The sequence below is a fragment of the Erinaceus europaeus genome, chromosome 11 (genome assembly GCF_950295315.1).
Source record: "Erinaceus europaeus chromosome 11, mEriEur2.1, whole genome shotgun sequence".
NCBI classification, from domain to species: Eukaryota; Metazoa; Chordata; class Mammalia; order Eulipotyphla; family Erinaceidae; genus Erinaceus; species Erinaceus europaeus.
In genome coordinates, this window is record NC_080172.1 from 55649916 (window position 1) to 55662918 (window position 13003).

The following is a 13003-nucleotide window of genomic DNA, read 5'->3' on the forward strand; positions in this document are numbered from 1 at the left end:
TTATTTGACCAGGCAGAGAGAAATTGGGGGGGGGGGGGTTTGGGGAGGTAGGGAGAGAGAAAGACCCCTGTAGTCCTGCTCCAACATTCACGAAACCCCCTTCACCCCAGCAACTGTGAACCAGGGGCCTGAACCTGGCAATGTGGTTGCTCAACCATATCCGGACCCTTGGCATTATCTTTTTTTTTGCCTCCAAGGTTACTGCTGGGGCTCAGTGCCTACACCACAAATCCACTGCTCCTAGAGACTTTTTTCCCCTTTTGTTTCCCTTGTTTTATTGTTGTGGTTATTATTATTGTTGTTATTGCTGTTGGATAGGACTGAGAGAAATGCAGAGAGGAGGGGAAAACAAAAGGAGAGAAAGACACCTGCAGACCGGCTTCACCACTTGTTAAGTGAACCCCCTGCAGGTGCGGAGTGGGGGGGGGGCTCCAATTAGGATCCTTACTCCATAGTCCTTGTGCTTTGCGCCATGTGAGCTTAACCTGCTGCGCTTCCACCCAACCCCCCCCCCCCCCCCGCATTATCTTTTTAAGCAAGGATGTGTCTTGTTTTTGGGACTCTTGTTTCTGTTTCACGAATAAGTTTCCTGCTGGTTTTGTCAAATGTATCTCTGACTCCCTGGTGTGTCTGAACCCCTTTTAAAGGCATCGCTTAAGTAGCTTTTAGTTGGAAATCTTCCCAAAACCACAGAAAGTGTGTGAGTGCAGTGCCGAGCCACTTGCCAACTAATGCATCATCATCGGCAGCTATTGAGATGGACATGGCTAGGTGGTGGCCTACCTGATTGAGCACACACATTAAAATGCAAGAGGACTTGGGTTCAAGTACCAGGTCCCCACCTGCAGGGGGGAAGCTTCAGGAGTGGTGAAGCAGGTCTGCAGGTGTCTCTTTGTCTTCTCCCTCTCTACATCCCTCCCCCTTCAGTTTATCTCTGTCCTATCAAATAAAGAGGGGAAGAAAGGAGGAGAGAGAGAGAGAGAGAGAGAGAGAGAGAGAGAGAGAGAGATTGAAAGCTCTCTGGCCCCATCTGGCTGGAGCTTGGTGGAGGGGAGGCCTCTTGATTGAGCCATGGTTCCCCAGAGACACCACAGCAGCTCCCTGCTGACCGAGGCAGCCTTGATTCTAGAACGCTGAGATATAAACAGTCATTTCTCAGACACAGAAGGGAAGACAGCAGGCCTTCTGAAATTGGGCTGAGCGATTTAATAACTGAATCAGAGCACTGCTAGCTTACCACAAGGTGCAGTTCAGATACTGTCTTTGGAATCAAGTCCCCCAGGAGCAGGCAAGCTGCCCTTCTTCTGAAGCTACTGCTCTCTGGTGTGTTTGTCTACCTCCCCATGGTCTCGGGGTCTTTCTCCTCTTCTGAAAAGCTTGTGGCCTGTATTCATTCATTTAAAAGCACTTTCTATCCATGTAAAGAGGGAAAGGTCTCTAGAGAAACAACCAGGCCCAGGAGGGGACAGGGACTGAACATGGGATGAATATTCAAGACCTGCTGCCCACCACTGAGCCATCTCCTCAACTTCTGTATTATTATTATTATCATTACCATTATCATTATTATTTTACCAGAGCACTGCTCAGCTCTTGCTGATGCTTAGCTCTGGTTTGAGGGATTGAACCTGGGACCTCAGAATCTCAGGCAGGAATGTTGCTTTGCATCACCATTATGTTGTCTCCTTCACCTTCCATTATTTTTAAGCGCAGTAACACAGATATCTTTGAATATATAAAGCTTACACTGGGAGTTGATGGACTTGTCTATTCAGATGCATTCTATGGTGTGTCCACAAGGCAGCAGCAAACACCACAATCCAGAGTTTCTAAGCATTTTGTGGGAAGGAGGACTCAGGTTTTGTACACAGTGCATTTCATTTAAAATATATTTATTTACTATGGGATAGAAACATTGAAATTGAACCAGAAAACACCTAGAATTGCCAAAACCATCTTGAAGAAAAGAAACAGAAATGGAAGCATCACACTCCCAGATCTCAAACTTTATTATAAGCCCATCATCATTAAAACAGCCTGGTATTGCAACAAAAATAGGCACACACACCAGTGGAACAGAACTGAAAGCCCATAACTAAACCCCGACACATATGGACATCTAATCGTTGATAAGGGAACCCAAAGTATTAAATGGAGGAAGGAGGCTCTCTTCAATAAATGGTGCTGGGAAAACTGGGTTGAAACATGCAGAAGAATGAAACTGAACCACCTCATCTCACCAGAAACAAAAATCAACTCCAAATGGATCAAGGACCAGGATGTTAGACCAGAAACTATCAAATACTTAGAAGAAAACATTGGAAAACTTTCCCACCTAAACCTCAAGGACATCTTTAATGAAACAAACCCAATTGCAAGGAAGACTAAAGCAGAAACAAATCAATGGGACTACATCAAATTGAAAAGCTTCTGCACAGCCAAAGAAACCATCACACAAACAAAGAGACCCCTCACAGAATGGGAGAAGATCTTCACATGCCATACATCAGACAAGAGACTAATTACCAAAATATACAAAGAGCTCAGCAAACTTAACACCAAAAAAGGATATGAACAAAATATTCACTTCAGAGGAGATCCAAAAGGCTAACAAACATATGAAAAATTGCTCCAGGTCACTGATTGTCAGAGAAATGCAAATAAAGACAACATTGAAATACCACCTCACTCCTGTGAGAATGGCATACATGAAAAAGGACAGCAGCAACAAATGCTGGAGAGGCTGTGGGGACAGAGGAACCCTTCTGCACTGCTGGTGGGAATGTAAATTGGTCCAGCCTCTCTGGAGAGCAGTCTGGAGAACTCTCAGAAGGCTAGACATGGACCTTCCATATGACCCAGTAATTCCTCTCCTGGGGATATACCCCAAGGATTCTATAATGCCCAAACAAAAAGATATGTGTACACCTATGTTCATAGCAGCACAATTCATAATAGCTAAAACCTGGAAGCAACCCAGGTGCCCAACAACACATGAGTGGCTGAGAAATCTGTGGTATATATACACAATGGAATACTATGCAGCTATTAAGAACAATGAACCCACCTTCTCTGACCCATCTTGGATGGAGCTAGAAGGAATTATGTTAAGTGAGCTAAGTCAGAAAGATAAAGATGAATATGGGGTGATCCTACTCATTAACAGAAGTTGAGCAAGAAGAACAGAAAGGGAAACTCAAAGCAGGATTTGACTAAATCTGGAGTAGGGCACCAAAATAAAAACCCTGGGATGAGGGTAATGGTGGACATTTGGCTTCCCGGGGTGGTAGGGGGTGGGGGTGGGGAGTGGGATGGGACACAGTCTTTTGGTGGTGGGAATGGTGTTTATGTACACTCCTTAATCTGTAGTCATATAAATCACTATTTAATTAATATGAGAGGGGGAAAATTGATTGTATGTCTCAAAGTTTTTAAAGCACAGACTGAAACTTTTTTTAAAAAATTTTTTATTTAAGAAAGGATTAATGAACAAAAATATAAGGTAGGAGGGGTACAACTCCACACAATTCCCACCACCCAATCTCCATAACCCACCCCCTCCCATGATAGCTTTCCCATTCTCTAGCCCTCTGGGAGCATGGACCCAGGGTCATTGAGGGTTGCAGAAGGTAGAAGGTCTGGCTTCTGTAATTGCTTCCCCGCTGAACATGGGCGTTGACTGGTCGGTCCATACTCCCAGTCTGCCTCTCTCTTTCCCTAGTAGGGTGTGTCTCTGGGGAAGCTGAGCTCCAGGACACATTGGTGGGGTCTTCAATCCAGGGAAGCCTGGCCAGCATCCTGGTGGCATCTGGAACCTGGTGATTGAAAAGAGAGTTAACATACGAAGCCAAACAATTTGTTGAGCAATCATGGATCCCAAGCTTGGAATAGTGGAGAGGAAGTGTTAGGGAGGTACTCACTGCAAACTCTAGTGTACTTCTGCTTTCAGGTATATATTTTGCAGTAGTTTACGGATATGTGTGCACATAAGCTCTCTCTTACAGAAACTGGTGTATATCTAGGTTATGGGACTTTGTTAGAAAGTGAACTACCTGAGATGAAATTAGAGTGTACTATAAAAGGAAAGGTCTCACCCGAGTAATGAAGCCGAAGGGTTGTCATTCCACATGTGAAGTCTCTGGACACAGTCTGAAGTGAAGCATGTTGAGGTGGCAATCGTTGTGTTGGTTAGGTTGTGATCGGCGGATGCAATATTATTTGGTTTGGATTGGGAGATGCATATGGGAAAGTGGGCCCTATCCAAGGGTTCCAGGACTGAGGGAAGTAGGGGCTCTATAGTGGAGATGTGAGGTTCCTGCTGTCTTAGGGTTCAAAAAGACAATCGATAGTTAATGTTATCATCACATTATTTGTTAATTGGGTTAACTTTGAAAAGTCCTTTTGTTATGGTTTGCTGTACAGTATCCAGTATCTTGTATATAGCTGTGCTATTGGATGCTTAGACTGAAACTTTTTAATACATAGGCTGAGTCTTTGGTATGTTGACTCTCTCAAAAACCTAGATCAGGGAGAACAGAAGCAACCGGTGACACAGCTATATACAAGATGTTGGGTATTATACAGCAAATCCTAAAAAAGGGGCTTTTCAAAGTTAACCCAATTACCAAATAATGTGATGATAACAATAACTACCCATTGTCTTCTTGAACCCTAAGACAGCAGGAACCTTACATTTCCACTATAGAGCCTATATTTCCCCACAGTCCTGGAACCTTAGGGTGGGGTGCACTTTCCTGCATGCTTCTCTCAATTCATATCAAATAATATTGCATCTGCCAATCACAACCTAATCAACACAATGAGTGCCACCTCAGCATGCTTCACTTCAGACTGTGTCCAGAGACTTCAGGTGTGGAATGACAACCCTTCAGCTTCATTACTCGAGTAAGACCTTTCTTTTATAGTATTCTCTAATTCAATTCCAGGTGGTTCACTTCCTAACAAAGTCCCAAAACCTAAATATAGACCAGGTCCCCTGAGATAGAGCATATGTTCACACGTATCCATAAACTAGTGCAAAATATATACTTGAAAGCAAAGTACACAATAGTCTGCAGTGAGTACCCCCCAACACTTCATCTTCACTATTCCAGCCTTTAGGTCCATAATTGTTCAACAATTTGTTTGGCTTTGTATGTTAACTCTCATTTCAGCCACTAGGTTCCAGATGATGTTGACCAGACTTCCTTGGACAGATGACCCCACCAATGTGTCCTGGAGCTCCGCTTCCCCAGAGACCTACCCTACTAGGGAAAGAGAGAGGCAGACTGGAAGTATGGACTGACCAGTCAATGCCCATGTTCAGCAGGAAAGCAATTACAGAAGCCAGACCTTCCACCATCTGCAACCCACAATGACCTTGGGCCCATACTCCCAGAGGGATAAAGAATGGGAAAGCTATCAGGGGAGGGGATGGGATATAGAGATCTGTTGGTGGGAAATGTGTGGAGTAGTACCCCTCCTATGCTATGGTTTTGTTAATGTATCCTTTTAAAATAAATAAATAAATAAATAAATAAAAGAAACAGAAATTGAGAAGTGAGGGGAGATAGGGAGAGAGACAGAGAGACACCTACAGCCCTGCTTCACTTCTGAAGCTTCGTCCCTTGCAGGTGGAGACCAGGGGCTTGAACCCGGGTCCTTGTGCACTGTAGTGTGTGCATTTAGCCAGGTGTGCTGCCCCCTGACCCCCTCAGTTTGTTTCTTAAAGAGTTTTTTAAATGACGTTCCATGTAAACATATATATTATTATCTAAAGATACAGAGTCTTTTTCTTAGTCAGACGTATTCTTTAGTGTGTCCACAAGGCAGCAGCAAAACACCACCATCTAGTTGTTTCTTTTGCCTCCAGGGTTATCGCTGGGGCTGTGTGCCTGCACTGCGAATCCACTGTTCCTGGAAGCTATATTTCCCCCTTTTTGTTGCCATTGTTGTTTATCGTTGTTGTTATTATTATTGTTGTTGTTATTATTGCTGTCATTGTTATTGGATAGGACAGAGAGAAATGGAGAGAGGAGGGGAAGACAGAAAGGAGGAGAGAAGATAGACATCTGAAGACCTGCTTCACCACCTGTGAAGTGACCCCCCTGCAGGTAGGGAGCCAGCGACTTGAACTGGGATCCTTATGCCAGTCCTTGTGCTTTGTGCCAAGTGCGCTTAACTCACTGCGCTACTGCCCGACCCCCCATCTGTTTGTTTCTAAGCATTCTGTGTAATGTGGATTTTTGCACAGTGGATTTTAACACGTGAATTGCATAAATTACTCTCAAACCATTGTTTTGTGTTTTTCCCTATGGCATACTGAGTATCTGGTGTTTAGAATATATTAATTTTTATTCTATGAACATCTTTAGTTAGGCACCTGGAATTCCACACATCATGACTGACTGCTGTTTTGATTTTAATTTAGAGATGAGAGCCAGTGAAGGAGAAATGTGGACAGGGAGAGATGAATCCAGATGGTGGGGAGAGAGAGAGAGAGAGAGGCACATGATGGCATGGCTCTGCCTCTTGTGAAGCTTCCCCTGTGCAGGTGTTCTCATATGGTGACTAGTGTTTAAAGAACTTTTGCAGTCTGTCTGTCTTTTTTTTCTTACTTCCAATTGCCACCTGGGTTATCAGTTGGGCTCTGTGCCTATAGGATGAATCACTAGTCCTGGTGGCCATATTTCCCTTCTTTCTTTCTTTTTTTTAAATTTGATAGGACTGAGAGAGAAGGGAGAGAACTGTATCCCGGTGTCAGCAGCTATACTGGCAAACGCTAGAAGAAGAAGCAGCTATACTGTCAATCATGAGCCTTCCCCAATGAAGTGGGCTTTTAAAAAGCATCGCCTGGAGCTTACTTACTAAATGGGTAAGTTTTTAGGTCAAATATCAGCACTTTCGCTCTACTGTTTTTAGTTGTGTATAAAAATACTTGCCAGGTTGTTTGCCTTTTAATACTAGAGATGAAAGCATTGACTGTTAGGCATTAAGCTCTCCCCCTTGCTCCATCCTGCATTGCTGACACTATGGCCTATTTATATAATAATTGTTTTGCCTGAAAGATCCCCACCCATCCCATTGATCTATCTCCTTTCTACCTTGAGACCTGCCCTGCCTGCAGGGTAACATTAATCCCACTGGTGGGATGCATTGGATCGACCTTATCGTGGTGCATCCCATGAGTGCCCATTCATTGGGTAAACTGACGATCCTTCCCAGCCGACTGAATCCACATGGATCCCAGTCACTTTCAAAGCCAGCAACAAGCAGCTCCTGACAGCTTTCAACCTGACCCTGTTGACTGGCTACGGAAGAAGGGCAAACGCTAGAAGAAGAAGAATCTCACTGGTTAAAACCCTTGCAACAGTTTGCTAAGGAAGCTTCTACCTTCCCAGTATGCTTTTGCCTTTCTCCACCCCCTTTTCCTAGCCATTTCCATTTCCGACTTGCCACTTCCGGTTTTACCCTATAAAAGCATTGGCTCTCTGATCAATAGATCCTTTTGCATTACCACACTGCCACAAGTTCCTGAGTCATTTATCTCCTGCATCACTGAGTGAGTAGCAGCCCAGGCTGAGTCCAGTTGAGTTCCCTCCAGCCCAGAGAGCACACACCCAGGGAAAAAGCACCCCCAGGTTAGTTAGCCTGGCAACTGACTTTTCTTTTTTCATGGGCATGAAATTCCTGATGTAAAGAGCTTGAAACTCCATGAGAAAGAGATGGAGAGAGAGAGAGAAGTGGGGGAGAGAGAACATAATTATTAGAGGGCAGGTTTGAGATGCACTTCAGACTGGGGCCTCAGGAGAGGGAGGGCCAGTGCTTGAGCTGCTCAGAATCTGCTCCTGTCGCCCAGGGATGCTTTATGTGCATCCTTCAGCCAGACAGCTCTAGAAGCAGAGTGACCCAAAACTGAGCTTTTTTAAAAAATAATTTTAATACATTATTATTAGTGATATAATAATGATTAACAAGATTGTGATATAATAGGGGTACAATTCACAGTACCCACCACCAGAGTTCTGTGTCCCATCCCCTCCATTGGAAGCTTCCTATTCTGTGGATGACCATCAAAAGGTAAGTCTTCATTAGGCCCTTGACAAACAAGGATGCCAGGAGAAAAAGCATGGGAAAGGACACCATGGCCTTTGGTTGAAGCCACAACTTCCCCAGTTATGTCTGCAAACATTAGCAGAACATTCTGACCTGACCTTGGCTTTGCTAGCTGCTGAATAAACCCAAACATATAGAAGAAGTTCATAAATACCAGGTGCTGCTTGAACTTATGTAACCACTTGCCTATTGTTTAACTGATGATGTGAAGTATATTATACATGTATTATCCTAAATAAAGCTTGCTGTGTCTTTGGCACAAGCCCTCCATACCCCTCAGCTCTCATTCCTCCTCTCAGGACCCTTCAACTTGTTCCTGCACAGGACGTGGAGACTAGAAGTGGAGCCAGAACAGGTAACTGAGAACGGAGGAGTAAAGGAAGAGCCCCTGAGAAGAAAAGAAACCGCGCGGTGAGTATTAAGGTCCAGGGAATTGTGTATATAATAATAGGGAGTAAAACATGGGGCAAGTGGGAGTCTGACGGTAGTGCAGTGGGTTAAGCGCACGTGATGCCAAGCACAAGGACCGACGTGATGTAAGAATCCCAGTTCGAGCCCCCGGCTCCCCACCTGCAGGGGAGTCGCTTCACAGGCATTGAAGCAGGTCTGCAGGTGTCTTTCTCTCCCTCTCTCGTCTTACCCTCCTCTCTCCATGTCTTTCTGTCCTATCCAACAACGACGCCATCAATAACCACAACAATGTTAAACAACAAGGGCAGCAAAAGGAAAAGTAAATAAATAAATAAATATTAAAAAATTAAAAAAAAACATGGGGCAAGCAACAGGTAAACAGCTTTTTGCGCAAACTATACAGCAGCTTATAACAGCTAAGAGAATAAAAGTAAAACAAAGACAAATTGGCATTTGGTGTGACCCTGGCTAAAATAAGACGGGGCAGCTATCTAGTATAGAACTCTTTGCACAAGTCTTAAAAGGCATGCTTAAAAGTAGAAGATCTAAAGTAAGAGAACCACAAATCATTAAGTTCTTACAATTTGTAGAGAAAGTTTGTCGTTGGTTCCCGAAAAGGAGAACTATTAGTTCCTTGTAGAAGCTTTTGCTATTTAGAGCTTGATTAAAGAATTGCTTAGATAGTAAGACAGAGAGCATTGAGAAGAAAAATAAGCAGATAAAGAGAATACAAAAAAAGGCTGGGGATAAGTCTTGCCCGACTAATGAGGTAGGAAGAAGGATCCCGGAGCCTTCTGCTCCACCTGTTGTCTGGCTTCTGCCCTGTAGCCCTGAAGAGCAGCTGCCATTAGATGAAAAATTAGATTTAAAATATAAGACAGCTGCCTATAATCATGTCATGTTGAAATGTTTTGATGTATAAGAGAAAAAAATTTCAGATAAAACTTATCAAATAAATGTGGGGCTGTCTAATGTAGAGCTGCATAGATGCTTTAGCTAAGCAGTTATCTTTTTCCATTTTGTTCAAGAAGTGTGCCCCTGGTTTCCCCCAAAAAGAACTTTGGATATTGAAATATGGGGGAGACTAAGTGAAAAATTAAGAGAGTTTTATGTCTGATATGGACCAAAAAAATGTTCCAGTTGAAACCTTTTCACTTTGAAACTTGTTAAGAGATTTTTTTTAGATCTTACTCATGAGTTACTTTCACTTTCACAGCGACTTGCTACTTCCCATATAGTTGTTTCTGAGATAACTCCCTATTTAGAAAGACTACAAAAATTATTATCAAATAATTGGCTTTTGAGAGCACAAATTCTACTTGTCAAATTTTAATTAGTTCTTTTAAAGAGTCAGTCAGGCTCACATCCTCCTTAGCCATGGCCGCTGTCACTGCCCTCTCCACCACACCCCCATGAGGGAGAGAGAGAAGAAGAAAAGCTGTCAGATTTAGCTCCAAAGAAAAATATTTATTCATACAGAAGGTCACAGCAGGGAGATGGGAGATGATTAGAGAAAGCTAAAAACATGACATGAACTTTTGCCTCAACTGTATAAAATTAAAAAGAGGCTCTGATAAATGAGGTTTGATGTAAATAAAATGTGTGGGTAAAAGTAAAAATGTGGGTGAGAGTAAGTGAAAATTCATTGGCTGAGGGTTGGTAAACTTTCATATGTGCAGGAGTTAGAGGAGTCACATGCTGTACAACAAAAAGATTTCTTTAGGTGGGTTAAAGATGAGTTAAAAAGAAAAACTGTTAGTGGGTTGGGCTCAGCGGGTTAAGCACAGTTGGCACAAAGTGCAGAGACCAGTCTAAAGATCCCGGTTCTAGCCCCCGGCTCCCCACCTGCAGGGGAGTTGCTTCACGAGCAGTGAAGCAGACCTTCAGGTGTCTATCTTTCTCTTCCTCTCTCTGTCTTCCCCTCCTCTCTCCATTTCTGTCTGTCCTATTCAACAACAACGACGTCAATCATAACTACAACAATAAAACAAGGGCAACAATAGGGACCTGGCATGAGGGATAACATGAAGGACCCCGTGGAAGTGAAGTCATGGGGGATTCTTTTCTTCATCCTCACGCCCTCTCCAGGTTTTAGTTCAACTTCAGGGAATAAATAATAAATAAATATAAGAAAAACAGGCTCTTTAAGTATTATGTATGAACCTGTTCAGAGGTTATTCCTCCCTTACTACAAGATGTAACTATAGCTGCTGCCCTGCAAGGAGAAACCTCTACTTAATTGTTAAACAAACTAAATAAGAGAGCAAATGGTGCCTGTTGTTGTGGTGGTCTGGTGTCGGGCTGCACCGTGGAGAAGAGAGCGGACGTCCAGAGCAAAGGGGTACACAAATCTTTATTATAGGATGGGGGGGAGGTTTGGTTCAGACCACGTGGAGCCAGCCAGCAATGGCCGACCACGGGGGGGGGGGGGGGGAGAGCAGGGAGCGAGACCTCAGAGAGGGAGAGCCGAGAGCCCAGAGAGAGAGAGGGGAGGGGTGAGGGGGCTTTTTATTGGGTGACAACCAGGGGTGACGTGTAGGGCCAGGATTGGTTGAAAGGGGGCACTCTAGGATTTAGCGGGGCATAGAAAAACCTGGGGGCGGAGCCAGGATTGGTTGAAAGGGGGCACTCTAGGATTTAGCGGGGCATAGAAAAACCTGGGGGCGGAGACTGCATCAGAATAACTCCTCTGCAACATCTCCTCCTATCCCTTTATATCTAAATGGACACAGTAAAGAAAAATGGAATGGAGCAGGCTTAAATGTTTTAGAGGAATGCCATGCTCAGGTGGGAAGATGTAGGACTTTCTGTGGAGGAGGGAAGGCTTAAATGGCTGCCAACCTTGTGAGATTTATGCGTCCTCCTGTGCTCAACCCCTCTTTAGAGAGAGAGACTTACCTGGAGAGACTCATCTTATAGGTTTAAGTGCAGCCTGCTCAACCATCTCTTCACAATATCTCTACATCTTTTCTATCTTTCTATCTAGTAATTGCATAAGATGTACAAAGTCTATAAAAGACTATCATGGGGCAGAAACCTTTTGGGCATAAGCCTAAACAAAATAGGAAGGGACAAGTAGGGGAGAAGTAAAAGCCAGTGTGGTGTGAAGGGAAGGATTGGTGTGTAAAGGAACATTCCCTGCTTGGGTGGGGAAAGGGGCGAGGGTACATAATGAGGGGGAGGCGGGAGGCATGACCCACCAAACAGAGGGGCTATTTGGCATTGTATAGTCCTCAAGGCAACAGTCTGTAAAGTCTATGAATTACTCAGGATCAGTCTATGAAAAACCAGCAGCGTGAAGGGAAATAAGCTGCTTCAAAATTGTGTAAAATGTATATAGGGTATGTCAGAAAGTCCGATACAAGTCTCAGTCCGAAGTAGATGGCTAGGGGAAGAATTGGCAGGGGATGCAACGCTGCATGAGGGAGGTCAGCCGCTGGAATGTTGCTCTTTTGTAGATAGCTAGCTGGAACTGCCAACACGTAACAAGCAGGTCAGAAGCAGGAACGGTAACCAGGCATGAAGAAAGTTCTGTCCTTGGAGTTCGTGTATCAGGTTCTTCAGATCGCGTTGAGTGACATCTAGGGTTTCGGGGGGTGTGCCACGGTAGTCGTGCCATCTAGTGAGTGACGTCAGGGTGTGCAGGGGTTCAGATGGTTTTTCCGGGATTCCTGTGAAAGAAACACAAACAATCTGCTTCTCGTGGTTAATTTGAACTTGTAACAAGTTATAGGTTTGTTATAGTTGATACCTCGATGATTATAATTGGTTTAGAATCTCTTTATGATTTTATTTAAAGGTCATCTAATGTGACCTCCTGTAGCAGCCTCTACTGCAGGATCTTAAGACCAATTTTAGCTAAAATATGTATTTTAAACAGACTCAAATTGCTTAGAGAGTTCACGCATATTCGTGACAATGATTTTAACGTTTACAGTGCCAGATTGATGCCAGATCTGTTGTGGATTAATTTCCACAAGATAGTTTACAGGGCACCTTTGGGGGCCCTTCAAAGGTGTCCTGTATATAAAATTTATATAGTTAGTTTTGGGAATGAATAGTCACGTTGAACATTTAGACTTTTACCTAAATTGTAAGTTACCTTAACAATTAATTTTTACCTTGTCTGGTAAAAGTGTAGCTGTAGGGTTACACTTCTGACCGTTAAGTTAGTGTTACCAAACTTGAGACATACCCATAAACATTTAGTTATAACAAACTGGAGGAAAAAGAACTTTTGTTATAAAAACACATTATTTAAAAACAAATTTAAATCTGTCATTAGTCACACAGTTTAAGACTAAACACTTACATATATACCAAAACTATATATAAAATTCAAAAGGGGGAGAAAGAAAAAAAATTTGGAATGTTTCTGGACATCTCCAGAAACTTTGGCTGCGTCCAGCATTTTTATATAAAGCCAATTACCTTTTAGAGTACTCCAAGCCGATGGGTCATGCAAAAAAAAAAAATT